Source organism: Hyperoodon ampullatus (genome assembly GCF_949752795.1).
Source record: "Hyperoodon ampullatus genome assembly, chromosome: 5".
Classification (NCBI taxonomy): domain Eukaryota; kingdom Metazoa; phylum Chordata; class Mammalia; order Artiodactyla; family Ziphiidae; genus Hyperoodon; species Hyperoodon ampullatus.
In genome coordinates this window covers 16,049,774-16,065,730 of record NC_136918.1, presented here as the reverse complement: position 1 = coordinate 16,065,730, position 15,957 = coordinate 16,049,774, and positions in this window count along the sequence as shown.

The following is a 15,957-nucleotide window of genomic DNA, read 5'->3' as shown; positions in this document are numbered from 1 at the left end:
ACACACACAACTGCTGGACTCTGCAGCAGGAGCAAGTGAAAACAATGCAGCATAGCAGAACCAGGAAGAGAAGTGCTCTTAAGCCTGCAATGTGCCTCTAGCCTCCTCCGCTAATAAAGCTTAACATCATACTAACTATATAAAGAAGTGCTTAAAGAGTCAGTCCATTTTCACAGAGCAGGTACAAAGAGTGAATTTGGAATTAAGAGACAATAAATTGATAGGCACAGATGCAAAGAAACAGGAAAATGTGATCTAAAGCTAAGAAGAGAAACCATCAATAGAAATCAACCCTGGGATTAAATGTTGGAATTAGCAGACAAGGACTTTGCTGCAGCTATTATAAATATGTTCGAGGGCTTAAAGGACAAAATGTCACAATGATTGAATATCTGGGAAATACAAGCAAAGAACCAAATAGAAATTCTAGATCTGAAAATGAAACGTCAGAAATGAAAAAATTACTTAACAGCATACTGGAAGTAGGAGAAGAAAGGCTAATAGAAATCATCAAATCTGAAGAATAGAGAGGAAGACTTTGAAAAAAAATTAAAAAGCCTCAGTGACCTATGGGAAATATCAAGGGGTCTAATATATGTGTAATTGGAGTGTCAGAAAAAGAGGAGATAGAAATGAGGCAGAAAAATATATTTAAAGAAATAATGATGAAAAACATCAGTTTAGAGATCCAAGAGTCTCAGCCAACTCCCAGCAGAGAGATACAAGGAAAACCACATCTAGTAATACCATAATCAAATGAAAACTAAAGAGAAAATCTTGAAATCAGCTAGAGAAAAAAGACATATTACGTATAGGAGGAAATCAACACAAATGACAGCTCACTTCTGGTAAAAAGAGAGAGAGAGAGACAGAGACCAGAAGACAATGAAATAGTATCTTCAAAGTGCTGAAAGAAAATAAAAACTGTCCGCGCAGACATTTTTAGATAAACCAAAGTTTGTTACTAACAGACTTGTACTACAAGAAATATTAAAGGAAGTTTTTCTGGCTGAAGTGAAGCCACACGAAACAGAAATTTGAATCTGTAAGAAGGAATGAAGAACATGGAAAACAGGAAATATTTGGATAACTATAAAATACTACTTATTGTTCTCTTTACTTAAAAGACAATTAATTTTTAAGGCAAAAATTTATAACGTAAGGTTTATAATCTATATAAATGTAAAATATATGACAGTAATAGCACAAAGAATGGGGTGGCATACATGGAATCATTCTGTTGCAAATTCTTATATTTTAAATGAAGTGGTACAGTATTAACTCTAAGTAGACCGAGAAGTTAAGATGCAGTAATCCCTAGAGCAACCAATAAAAAATTACAGAGGTATATCTTAAAAATGGAGGAATCTAAATGGAATACTCAAGTAGACTTGATTAACTCACATAAAGGTGGAAAAGGAGGAACAGAGGATGGGACAAACAGAAAACAGCTAGCAAAATGTAGACCTGTATCCAACTATATCAGTAAGTACACTCATCTTAGCTGGATTAATACACTCCAATTAAAGGCACAGAACTATTAGCCTGGATTTTTTTTTTTTTTTTTTTTTTTTTTTGCGGTACGTGGGCCTCCCACTGCTGTGGCCTCTCCTGCTGTGGAGCACAGGCTCCGGACGCGCAGGCTCAGCGGCCATGGCTCACGGGCCCAGCCGCTCTGCGGCATGTGGGATCTTTCCGGAACGGGGCACGAACCCGTGTCCCCTGCATCGGCAGGTGGACTCTCAACCACTGCGCCACCAGGGAAGCCCTTAGGCTGGATTTTTAAAAAGCAAGACCCAACAGTATGCTCTCTACAAGAGATAGGTTAACATCCAGTTTATCACTGAATAGATGTTCCTAATTTGTATATCATGAAATTAGAAATAGTCCTGGTTTTAACTAAACAGGCTTAAAGTATTTGGTAGTTCAATTAAACTGTTCCTCTAGGAGTCACAACCCGCTGAATGTATGGAATTTGGGGATTTCATGAGATAATCTTGTTTCAGCTCCTGCCACTTGATCATTTTGTTACATAACTTCCTTTTCCTTCTATAACTATACGGATTAATACATCATATTTAAATACTGGACATGATCTAATATTTAAAACCACTTCTTAAGCATATAAAATCATAGCTTGAAATTCTAATTGTCTTTAATGAAGACAAAAATGATCAGTTAAAGATACAAAACAAATGATCTGAGATTATATTCATTCAGTGAGAATCAAGTGTTCCACAGCGGCACTGTTTGCTAATAAAGTAGAGAGGCATTGTGGAGTGGTCAGAGACAAAGGGGCACAGGAGTGCAACAGACCTTGCATTTGACCCCTGTCTCCTCCGCTTACTGGCTGGGAGACAAGTTAGCTAAGGTTTCGTTTTCTCACCTGCTTCCTCTTCTCCTTAGGAGGTTGATCAGGAACCAGACTGTTTAGGTTCTAACCAAACCACCTTCTTCTCACTAAGTAACTTTGGGCAAGTTACTTAACTTCTCTAGGCCTTAGTTTTCTCATTTGTAAAATGAGTATAATAATGGCACCAACCTTACACAGTTTCTGAGGATTGACTATTTGTAGAACACTTAGGATCGTGTCTGGCACATAGAAAGCATTGCATAACTGTTTGCTAAATAAAATAAATACCTCCTTGTTGGGTTCTTGTAACAATTAATTAAGGTGAGTTAAATATATCACTTAGACCACTGTGTCTGACAAATGGAGTATCAATCAGCAGTAGTTGCCATTACTGTTACTGGAGGTCCTGTGGGTGATCGTTGCTAAACATTAGCAATTATCTCACTAGTACACGTCTTACCAGGCACTGGGGAGAAGTCTTGGTTTGCTAATTAATAATGAGTTGATGACCTTTATAAATAGTTTATAGACTATATAATCAAGTATAGAAAGGGTGGTAAGGGAAAATTTGTTTACAAAGAGACCCCCTAAGAAGTTAAAAAATAAAACTTGGGGAGGGGGTAGATAATGCTAATAGATAGAAAGTTGTAACTGTCAAGACTGTTCAAAGCTGATGAAAATGTTAGTGAAGAATTAAAGCTTTAGAAACTGTTACCTTTGGAGTGGGTATAATTAATGGAGGCGGAAATCAAGCTTTCAAAGACCTTGGTCTACTGACTGGCAGCAGCGACATCCCCGGAGAGCTTTCTAGAAATGCAGAATCTTAGGTTCTACCAGAATCAGAATTGATAAGATCTCTAGTTGATTCTGAAGCATTGTTGTAGAATATTTTCACTTTCCAGTTCCCTGGAGTTTAAGTATACCATATTAATAATATTGAGATTGGGGTAATATTATGTCTCTTTAGAGTGATACATTTTTCTCTGATGATACGACTTTACAATTTGGCTACATACCTGATTTTATTATGTCCCGGGGACGAATTTTTCTAATCAAAAGCCACTTGTGGTTTTATAATGCAAATCTATGTGAAAGGAGTCACCAAGCAGGTTTTATAGTAAATGTCACTGGAATTTCTCAGTTTCATTACCTCAGGGATGCATGATTTTGAAAACTCATCTCTAAATCACTAGAGTTCAGAATTTTATCACTTTTCACAGTTCACCCTTGCTCAGCCTGAAGATGAGAAATGAAAGATGAAAACAGGGCCCTGATTCACGCCTCATCTCTTGTAATGAAGTCACAAATCACTGACTTTTAAAATAGAAAGTTTCAAAACCAAATATTTTATTTGGATGTATCTGGAGAGCTAAAATATTTCTACTGAAACTCTCTGTGAGAAAACATTCTAGATACGAAACATCTGTTTTTGGTCATTTCAGTTAAAGACTAATATTTGCACAGGTCAGGGAGGCCCGTGGTGATATTGTGTTGTTCTAAGTACAATATTTCCATGATGTAGTATTCCTGAAGGATTGGGTAGCAGTATTCACCCTGCTAACATAGTTCAAACATTCCCAACATATTTGCGAATATGTATATCTGCAAATATCAAAAAATAGCTTTCTCGCTTCCTTCTTTCTTCTTGGAAATAGAGGGTGAGGGTCGGGGGCTGAACACAGCTATGGAAACACACTGGGGGCTCAACATCAGGGGCAAAGTGCCTGGGAAGAGTCAAGGGAGACCTGAGTATTGGCCTTAGTGTTTGTTAGGGGGGATCATTCCAAGCAGTGGCCCTTTCGTAGAATCCCCTGGCCCAGAGTGAAGATGACCAAGGGATCTGCCATTAACTTTGAGTGGGGCTGGGGGCCATGAGTCTGAAAGTTACACCCTTAGAGGGTATAACTAACGTGGCTTGTGCGAGTACTGCAGCTCTCAAGAGCTCCAGTGATCAAACCTTTAGGCTTTCAACCTGGGTTACACAATGGGAATCACCTGAGAAGCTTTACAAGTTATTGGTGTCCAAGTCTCACCCCCAGACATTCTGATTTAATGGTTCTGAGGTATGACCTGGGCATTGAGATGTTTTAAAGCACCTTGGTGGGAGCTTCCCTGGTGGCACAGTAGTTAAGAATCCGCCTGCCAATGCAGGGGACACGGGTTCGAGCCCTGGTCCGGGAAGATCCCACATGCCGCAGAGCAACTAAGCCCATGCGCCACAACTACTGAGCCTGCGAGCCACAACTACTGAAGGCCATGCACCTAGATCCCGGGCTCCGCAGCAAGAGAAGCCACCGCAATGAGAAGCCGGTGCACCACAACGAAGAGTAGCCCCCACTCGCTGCAACTAGAGAAAGCCTGTGTGCAGCAACGAAGACCCAACACAAACAAAAATAAATTAATTTTTAAAAAATAATAAAATAAAAATAAAGTACCCTGGAGACCTATGTGCAGTGAGGGATCTCTATGCCACAACCTTTAGGACTCAATGCTCTCTCCCTCCAAACACCCCATCCTGCCCGATTCCAGCTCCTCTGATCATTCAATTCCTTCTCTCCCTCCCCCAAAGTTGCCACCTCAGCAACTTTCCAAGGCTGGGTCCTTCTGCCTGCACTGAATGAGCTCCAGACTCTTGAGTTTTAGAAATTATGGGCTGAATTTTTTCCTTCCAAAATTCATTTGTTGAAGTACCTCAGAATGAGACTATTTGGAGATGTGGCCTTTAAGAGGTAATTAAGGTGAAATGAGTGCATGTGGGTGAACCCCCGACCAATATGGCGAATTTACAAGGAGAAGATCAGGACGCAGGTAGGCATAGAGGGAAAACCGCATGAGGACAGAGGGAGAGCAGTGCCATCTACGAGCCAAGGAGAGAGGCCCTCAGAAGAAATCAACACTGCTGACACCTTGATCTCAGATTTCTCACCTCCAGAACTGTAAGGAAGCAAATTTCTGCTGTTTAAGCCCCCCAGTCTGTGGTACTTGTTTTGGCGGCCTGAGCTGATGAAAACAGAAACCTTTCAGTGCCCAGGGTGCCTTGTGAGTCATGGTCCTTCTCTCGCCAGAGGTTGATTATGCTGGGCACGTGGATTAGTCTTTAGTATCTGAGAGGATTTTGCACACACAGGAACACTCACAGTGATTTGAACTTTGCTTAAGTCTCCACAGATTGAGCATTTAAGCAACGATATAAAATTTGATTAAATTACCTTAATTTAAACTGAAATTGCAAATCCAACACCTTAAATAGCAGACAAAATACACACATATGACAGCAAAACTTACTACAATATTTAACTTAAAACTATTCTAAATATCAAATACCGTATGTTGAATTTATTTCTTCATTAAGGTTGTTTCATATCTCCCTAGGATTATGGATGAATTTATTTTGACATCTTCCTAATGTTCTAGTAATATCAGTTTGATACCCTGTAGGTTACAATTCTCACCAGACCCCAAAACTCACTGAAGTTCTGGATTTTTTATCTTTTCTTGGCTTGGGACACAGAATTGCTTTTTCCCCCTAGGTGATTCAAAGCCAACCCAATAGTTACAAAGCTGAGCATCTTTTTCTTGTAAAGGTAAGTCCACTCCTTTTTCTAGATTTAAGTTTGTCACCAGAACTTGATGTTTGCCTCTGAAAATGATGTATTTTAAGACTTGGCCAAGATTATACAATGAATTGCCCTATATAGGTTGATCTGGTCTATTAAGTTTATATACAACATATGTGTCTTTATTGGTGTTTTTATTACCATTAGTGGAACCACTGAGATTTCATTCCCTGGAAGTTGAGTCTCTGCTCAGCAAACCCTTGCAGGATATTTGGGAAATTGATCACCTTGGAATATATCACCAAGGCCTCTTTTTTTTTTTTTTGCGGTATGCGGGCCTCTCACTGTTGTGGCCTCTCCCGTTGCGGAGCACAGGCTCCGGACGTGCAGGCTCAGCGGCCATGGCTCACGGGCCCAGCCGCTCCGCGGCACGTGGGATCTTCCCGGACCGGGGCACGAACCCGTGTCCCCTGCATCGGAAGATGGACTCTCAACCACTGCGCCACCAGGGAAGCCCCGCAAATTAATCTTTTGAACAAGTATCATTTATCTTTATCATATAGATCAGGAAACTTGAGCCCAGTGAGATTAGGTAATATCCCGCAAGCGGTATGGCAGGGATTTTATCTAATTGCCACTTTTTTTTTGGTTTGTTTGTTTTTTTAAACGCCCCTGCTGCTGCCTCTCAGCCTCCTTGCTAGGGTCCCAGCCGGGCTCCGTCATGGATGCCAGCCCCTGCCCTCCCCCGCAGCAAGCAGCTCTGCCTCAAAGTTGTTTTTTTTTTTTTTTTTTTTTGCGGTACGCGGGCCTCTCACTGCCGTGGCCTCTCCCGTTGCGGAGCACAGGCTCCGGACGCGCAGGCTCAGCGGCCATGGCTCACGGGCCCAGCCGCTCCGCGGCATGTGGGATCTTCCAGGACCGGGGCACGAACCCGCGTCCCCTGCATTGGCAGGCGGACTCCCAACCACTGCGCCACCAGGGAAGCCCTCAAAGTTGTTTTTTAACGTTAAAAAGTCATTAAAGTAAAATGCACATACCAAAAGTGTTACTTATCACAAGTGTGCAGACTGATGAATTATCACAAAGTGAATAACCTGTTATAAATAACCACTGTGTGGAACAGGGAGACAGAAGTTTCCAGCAGCCCAGAAGTCTTCCTCATTCCCCCCTCTTGATTACAAACCCCCTCCCACAAGTTTAGCTGCTACTCTGACTTCTAACACCATAGATTAATTTTGTCTAATTTTTAAACTTTACATAATTGAAGTCACATAGTACATATTCTTTTGTGCCTAGCTTCTTTTACTAAACATTACGTTGTGAACTTCTATCACTAGTGTTGTGTGTAGCAAAATTTCACTTATTATCATTACTCTATAGCTACTCTTTGTTGTAGTGCACGGGCTTCTCATTGCGGTGGCTTGTCTTGCTGTGGAGCACGGGCTCTAGGCCCGCGGGCTTCAGTAATTGTGGCATGTGGGCTCAGTGTGGCACGTGGGCTCAGTAGTTGTGGCTCGCAGGCTCTAGAGTGCAGGCTCAGTAGTTGTGGCGTGCGGGCTTACCTGCTCTGCGGCATCTGGGATCTTCCCGGACCAGGGCTCAAACCCGTGTCCCCTGAATTGGCAGGCAGATTTTTAACCACTGCAACACCAGGGAAGCCCCTCTATTCTTCTATTGATGGGCATTTGTTCTGTTATAAAAATGACACTCTTTTAAAGGTCTTTTGGTGCAAAATGAGAACATGCTTTGTCAGATGTAAACCAATGGATGGAATGGATCAGCCCTAGGATATGGGCTCAGCTTCAAATGTTTCATATACATCATATCATATCAGGGAGCACATGGTATCGACATGACTTACTATTTTTTAAAATATTATTTATTTATTTGGCAGCTGTGGTGTGCAGGATCTTTACTTGCAGCATGCAGGATCTAGTTCCCGGACCAGGGATCCAGCCGGGGCCCCCTGCATTGGGAGCACAGAGTCTTAACCACTGGACCACCAGGGAAGTCCCCAATGACATGACTTACTGCTAGTGATACTAACTTCGACCAGTTTTTAAGGTCATGTCTGCCAGTTTTCTTCACTGTGAAGTTGCTATATTTTTCCCTTTCCATACTCTCTTCAGTAAAAGCAAGTCACTAAGTCCAGACCATACTCAAGGAAGGGAGGGAATTAAGCTTCACCTCTTGGAAGAAGGAGTGTGAAAGACTTTGTAGACTGATGTTAAAACCCCAGGAATTAATTAGTAAATGTTTGGGGGGAGATACTTTGAGGCTATGAAAATACCTTGTTTCTCTTAAGAGTTTCATCCACTAATTTTAGCATTCATCAGTGGATTTTGTTTGTAGTAGTTATTATTGTGGTTTTAATGGTAATTAAACATTTTGGTGTGTTTTAATGGTAATTTTCTATTTCCCTCATTTCTTCTACATTTAGTACCTGAAATTCTTCCATAAGGAAGATTTGTCCCCTCTTCCGTATGTGTGTATGTATGTGTGTATGATGTATTTATGTATTTCTGTATGGAGGCATGAATATTTTATTTGGGGGGTTATAATACAATACTATCATTATTTAATTTTTTGCTCAAATTGTTCCAACTTTAGCCATTGGATACTCTTTCAGTTGGTTCCTGTGTGCCTTTGACATACCCCATCCTTTTTCTTTTCTTTCTTTCTTTTTTTTTTTTTTTGAGCACTTTCTTCTTTCTCTCTCTAAGCAGCTTTATTGCAATATAATTTACATGCCATAAAATTTACCTGTTTTTAAAGTTATGTGCGTGTTCAGTTTTAGGAGATTTCATGCTCATCACATCATCCCAGGGGGTACATGATATCAATATAATTTTTAGTATATTTACAGAATTGTGCAACTGTCAAGAGAATTTAATTTTTGAGTATTTCCATCACCCCTCACAGAAACCTCATGTCCATTTGCAGTGATTCCCCACCACTCTCAGCACTAGGCAATCACTGATCTCCCTTGTCTCCATGGTTTTGTCTTTTCTGAATACTTCCTTACTGACACTGTAAGATGCTCCAGGCTCATATTGTACTTTCCCTGCCCTAACCATAGAAATAACGATTTCTTCAAGGAGCACTTGTTCTGTTTGTTGGAGAATGGTATTTAGACACCAAGATTTGGGTACTCAGTGTGCTTGTTGCTACTTGAGAGTCATTGTTTCTGGCCTCCCTCAGTGGACAGAGGTAGGAAATATATGTATGTATTTATTCTGTTATCTCTGCATACATATTGATATAAATATAAGGTCATGCTGATACCTGCAACTATAATCTAGCACCACAGAGTTCATTCTAGCTGTTCCCCCTTGCTTATTTTTTTCTCTGACAGTGAGAAACCTGGCTTTCTTTATTCACAATATATTTTCTTATTCAGTTTTTATATACATGAGTATTGGGTTGATTGGTGCCCTCAAAAAGACATGTTCCTGTTCTAACAACTGGAAGCTGTGAATGTAAACTTATTTGGAAAAAGGGTCTTTGCAGATATAATTAAGTTAAGGACCTCAAGACCCTTACCCTGGGTTATCCGAGTGGGTCTTAAATCCAATGACAAATGTGCTTAAAAGAGACACACGGAGGAGAGACACATAGAGAAAAGAGGAGAAAGCCATGAGAAGACAGAGTTTAGAGTGATGAATCCATAAGCTAAGGAACACGCGGAGTCACCTGAAACTTAAAGAGGCTAGGAAGGATTCTCCTGGAGAGATTTCAGAGACTTTGGCTTTGAGAACACCTTGATTTTGGACTTTTAGTCTCCAGAGTAGTGAGAGAATAAATTTCTATCATTTTAAGCCACCAAGTCTGTGGTAATTTGCAACAACAGCCCTAAAAAACTAATACAACATGTGGAAATAGTTTTTAAATTGCTAACCGTACCCCTATGAGAAAAAAATTTACCAGCTAAAGCATAGTGTTTGTGTATTGCTTTCTTTGTTTGCCTTACAGTATCCAATTAAACCATTGTTTTTCTAAGCTACTTAAGTCAACTCCATTAGTATGTACTCTCTTTTTTCTTTTTTGGTCTGGTTTCTACCATTTCGCATAATGATTTGAGATTCATAGTTGAATGTATCAAAAATGTGTTCCCTTTTATTGCTGAATAGTATTCCATTATATGGCTAAACCACAATTTGCTAATCTATACACCTGCTGATGGGCATTTGGGGGGTTTGTTAGTTTTTTGGTTTTGTTTTTAAGTTTTGGCTATTACAAATAAAGCTGAACCCGGGCCGCAGCAGTGAAAGCGCCAAGTCCTAACTACTGGACCACCCACCAGGGAATTCCCAAACTTGAATTCTTATGCAAGTCTTTGTGTAGATACATATTTTTAATTTAATTCTCTTGCTTAAATACCTAGGAGAATTGCTGGGTCATGAGGTAGGTATATGCTTAAATTTTTAATAAATTGTCAAGTTGTTTTCCAAAGTGGTTATAGTATTTTATTATCAGTGTATGAGATTTCCATTTATAAAGAGGAGAAAGTTAAAACTTTATAATAAAGTCCAATGTATCAAGTTTTTCTTTTATAGTTCATGCTTTGTGTTCTAAGAATTATTTGCCTAATTCAAGGTCACATAGATTTTCTCTTATTTTCTTCTAGAAATTTTATACTTTTAGCTCTTACACTTTGGTTTAGGATCCATTTCAAATTAATTTTTTCAGAGAGTAAAATTAAGGGTAGAGGTTCTTTTTTGCATATAGATAATCAATTATTCCAGCAATATTTGTTGAAAAGACATTCTCTTCCCCCACCCATTAGCTTAATTCCCTTGATATCTATGTTGAAAATTTGAATACATGGGTCTATTTCTGTAGTCTCTATTCTGTCGTATTGACATTTATGTACCCTGCACTAATGTCACACATATTGTAGTCTTGATGGCCAAGAGTAAACATTCTCCAGTCTTGTTCTTCTTCAAGACTATCTTGATTCTTTGCATTTACATATAAATCTTTAATCAATTTATCAATTCTCTCTCTCTCACTGCCACTGCCCATACACACATACACAACTGCTGGGTTTTAAAAAACTTTGTTGTTGTTGTTGTATGACAAAAATACAGAAAAGTACATCAATCGTAGGTATATAGCTTGATGAATTTTCAGAGTTAACACACCTATACAGTCAGCACCCAGATCAAGAAATAGGACTATAACAGCACCCCAGGGCAATCTTCAAATAATCCACACCAAAGGATACACTTTTTCTGGCTTTTTTTGCTTACCTTTGTGTTTGTAAGGTTTACCTATATTGTTGAAAATAGTTGTAGTTTTGTTCATTGTCATTGCTGTACAATATTCCATTGTGCAAGTATAACAATTCACTCATCCATTCTACTGTTACAGGCATTTGGGTAGTTTCTAGTGTGTGACTATTGTGAATTGTGCTGTGAACATTCTTGTAGTCTTTAGGAAAAGGCATGTAAGCATTTTCACTTGGATATATACCTAGGAGTAGAATTGTGAGGTCTTAAGGTTTGTATATGTTCAGTTTTAGTAGACACTGCAAATAGCATTCTGAAATGATTGTACTATTTTACACCCCTAATAGCAGTATATGTATCGTTTTGGTTGGTAACGCTTGATAGTTTCTATCTTTTTTTTATTTTTGCCACTCTGGTAGGTTTGTAGGGGCATTGTGGGGTTTTTTTGCTTTTTTTTTTTTTTTTCAGTTTAAAAAAAATTGTGGTAAAATACACATAACAGAAAATTTGCCATCTTAACCATTTTTAATTTTACAGTTCAGTGGTATTAAGTGCATTCCCAGTGTTGCACTACCATCACCACCATCCTTCCACAGAATTCTTTTCACCTTGCAAAACCAAAACTCTGTAGTGATTAAATAATAGCTTCCCATTTTCCCTCCCCCACGGCCCTGATCAACCACTATCCTGTTTACTGTCTCTATGAATTTGACTACTCTAGGTACCTCATGTAAATGCAATCATACATTATTCATCCTTTTATAACTGGCTTATTTTACTTAGCATAATATCCTCAAAGTTCATTGGTGTTGTAGGATATGTCAGAATTTCCTTCCTTTTCAAGGCTAAATAATATTCTATTATATGTATATACCACATATTGTTCATCCATTCAATCATTGATGGACAGTTGGATTGCTTCCACCTTTTGGTTACTGTGAATACTACTACTATGAACATAGGTGCACAAAATATCTGTTTGAGTTTCTTTCAGTTCTTTTGAGTACATATCCAGAAGTGGAGTTCCTGGATCATATGATAATTCTATTTTTAATTTTTTGAGGAACTGCCATACTATTTTTCATAGTGGCTACTCATTTTACATTCCCACCAACAGTGCACAAGGGTTCCAATTTCTCTACAACCTTGCTAACATTTGTTTTGTTTTGTTTTTTAAATATTAGCCATACAAATGGGTGTAGGATAGTGCATTGTAGTTTTAATTTGCCTCTTCCTGGTGACCAAAGCAGTTGAACACCTTTTCCTGTGGTTATTGGCCTTGAGAACCCCTTTTGTAAAATGCACTTCAAACCTTTGCCAACTTTTCTTACAGGTGTCACTGTTTTTCTTATTGGTTTAGCTATATATATATATATATATATACTGAATAACTACTTTGTTTAATATATGCTTTGCAAATACCTTCTCTTACTCTGTGGGCTGCTTTTTCTAGTAGAAGGGGAAACCTGTAGCTTCTGTGCTTTCCATGATTTTGAAAATCAAACCTCACTCCTACCCATTCTTTAAGGTTTAACAATTGAACACTTTCTATGAAACACCCTTTTATTACTTCTCTGTAACTCCATCCTCCATTAATTTTCTCCATCTCTGCCCTTCTAGAGTACTTACGGTCTGATTTTGTGATCTAATAGTATACAATCCTATCCTTATTTGTCTCTTACATATTCTCTAGCCAGACCATATTGCTTAACTTCTTTGTATATATTATTTCCCTGCCTAGACTTCAAATCAGAGGACAGGGACCCTTTTTAAAATATATATATTATACTTAACACATACCAATATATACAGCTATGGCAAGAGCTCAATACATGATACATGATTGGAAAAATACTAACACTGTAAGGAATATCTGCTATCCACTAAGAAGAATTGATAGCAAATGAATTGTTCAAATTAAATACATTGTGTTACAGAGTTCTTAAAAACAGAGCCACAGAAATATTCCTCAGATGGGTTTAATCTCCACAACATAAAGGAAAAGTATTGGGAGAGTTTCACTTTAACTACCCTAGATATTATTTGGAACTCCAGTCTTGAACAGTTCTGAATCTAGTTGTGTTTACTTATTCACCACTGAAAACACTTCCTTTTCACCTAGAGTTGGTATAATTATCCTACTCCCCATTCATGTGTTTCTTTATGCTTTTGTTTTGCTGTTGGTTTCTTTGGTCAATGTACATCCATCCAGGAGTCTGGAGAAGGCTGACATGATAAGGCAATGTAGGGCATCAACATGGTCTTTGAGAGTCTTGTTATGCCCATAATTAGCTACCTACTATCTGTTTCTCCATAAAGATGAGGGTGCTGCAGGTGGTGGTGGTGATGATAATGTTCTTCAAATATGAAAAGATATTTTAAAAACACATATGTTTATCTGTGGACTTCTGGAACAACATTAAATGCACCAACATTTGCATTCTAGGGGTCCCAGAAGGAGAAGAGAGAGAGAAAGGACCCGAGAAAATATTTGAAGAGATGATAGTCGAAAACTTCCCTAACATGGGAAAGGAAATAGCCACCCAAGTCCAGGAAGGGCAGAGAGTCCAATACAGGATAAACACAAGGAAAAACACACTGAGACACATAGTAATCAAATTGGCAAAAATTAAAGACAAAGAAAAATTATTGAAAGCAGCAAGGGAAAAACGAACAATAACATACAAGGGATCTTCCATAAGGTTAACAACTGATTTCTCAGCAGAAACTCTACAAGCCAAAAGGGAGTGGCATGATATACTTAAAGTGATGAAAGGGAAGAACCTACAACCAAGATTACTCTACCCAGCAAGGATCTCATTCAGATTCGATGGAGAAATCAAAAGCTTTACAGACAAGCAAAAGCTAAGAGAATTCAGCACCACCAAACCAGCTCTACAACGAAGGCTAAAGGAACTTCTCTAAGTGGGAAACACAAGAGAAGAAAAGGACCTACAAGAACAAACCCAAAACAATTAAGAAAATGGTAATAGGAACATATATATAGATAATTACCTTAAACATGAATGGACTAAATGCTCAAACCAAAAGACACAGGCTCGCTGAATGGATACAAAAACAAGACCCATATATATGCTGTCTACAAGAGACCCACTTCAGACCTAGGGACACAGTCAGACTGAAAGTGAGGGGATGGAAAAACATATTCCATGCAAATGGAAATCAAAAGAAAGCTAGAGTAGCAATACTCATATCAGATAAAATAGACTTTAAAATAAAGAATGTTACAAGAGACAAGGAAGGACACTACATAATGATCAAGGGATCAATCCAAAAAGAAGATATAACAATCATAAATATAAGCACCCAACATAGGAGCACCTCAATCCATAAGGCAGCAGCTAACAACTCTAAAAGAGGAAATAGACTGTAACACCATAATAGTGGGGGCCTTTAACACCTCACTTACACCAATGGACAGATCATCGAACCAGAAAATTAATAAGAAAACAGACGCTTTAAATGACACAATAGACCAGATAGATTTAATTGATATTTATAGGACATTCCATCCAAAAACAGCAGATTACACTTTCTTCTAAAGTGCGCATGGAACATTCTCTAGGATAGATCACATCTTTGGTCACAAATCAAGCCTCAGTAAATTTAAGTAAATTGAAATCATATCACATATCTTTTCTGACCACAACACTATGAGATTAGAAATCAGTTACAGGGAAAAAACGTAAAGAACACAAACACGTGGAGGCTAAACAATACGATACCAAATAACCAAGAGATCACTGAAGAAATCAAAGAGGAAATCAAAAAATACCTAGAGACAAATGACAGTGAAAACATGATCCAAAACCTATGGGATGCAGCAAAAGCAGTTCTAAAGGGAAGTTTATAGCAATACAAGCCTACCTCAAGACACAAGAAAAATCTCAAACAATCTAACCTTACACCTAAAGGAACTAGAAAAAGAAGAACAAACAAAACCCAAAGTTAGCAGAAGGAAAGAAATCATAAAGATGAGAGCAGAAATAAATGAAATAGAAACAAAGAAAACAATAGCAAAGATCAATAAAACTAAAAACTGGTTCTTTGAGAAGATAAACAAAATTGATAAAGCATTAGCCAGACTCATCAAGAAAAAGAGGGAGAGGACTCAAATCAATAAAACTAGAAATGAAAAAGAAGTTACAACAGACACTGCAGAAATACAAAGCATCCTAAGAGACTACTACAAACAACTCTATGCCAATAAAATGGACAACCTGGAAGAAATGGACATTCTTAGAAAGGTATAACCTTCCAAGACTGAACCTGGAAGAAAGAGAAAATATGAACAGACCAATCACAAGTAATGAAATTGAAACTGTGATTTAAAATCTTCCAACAAACAAAAGTCCAGGACCAGATGGCTTCACAGGTGAATTCTATCAAACATTTACAGAAGAGCTAACACCCATCCTTCTCAAACTCTTCCAAAAAATTGCAGAGGAAGGAACACTCCCAAACTCATTCTATGAGGCCACCATCACCCTGATACCAAAACCAGACAAAGATACTACAAAAAAAGAAAATTACAGACCAATATCACTAATGAATATAGATGCAAAAATCCTCAATAAAATACTAGCAAACATTATCCAACAACACATTAAAAGGGTCATACACCATGACTAGTGGGATTTATCTCAGGGATGCAAGGATTCTTCAATATATGCAAATCAATCAATGTGATACATCATATTAACAAATTGAAGAATAAAAACCATATGATCATCTCAATAGATGCAGAAAAAGCTTTTGACAATATTCAACACCCATTTATGATAAAAACTCTCCA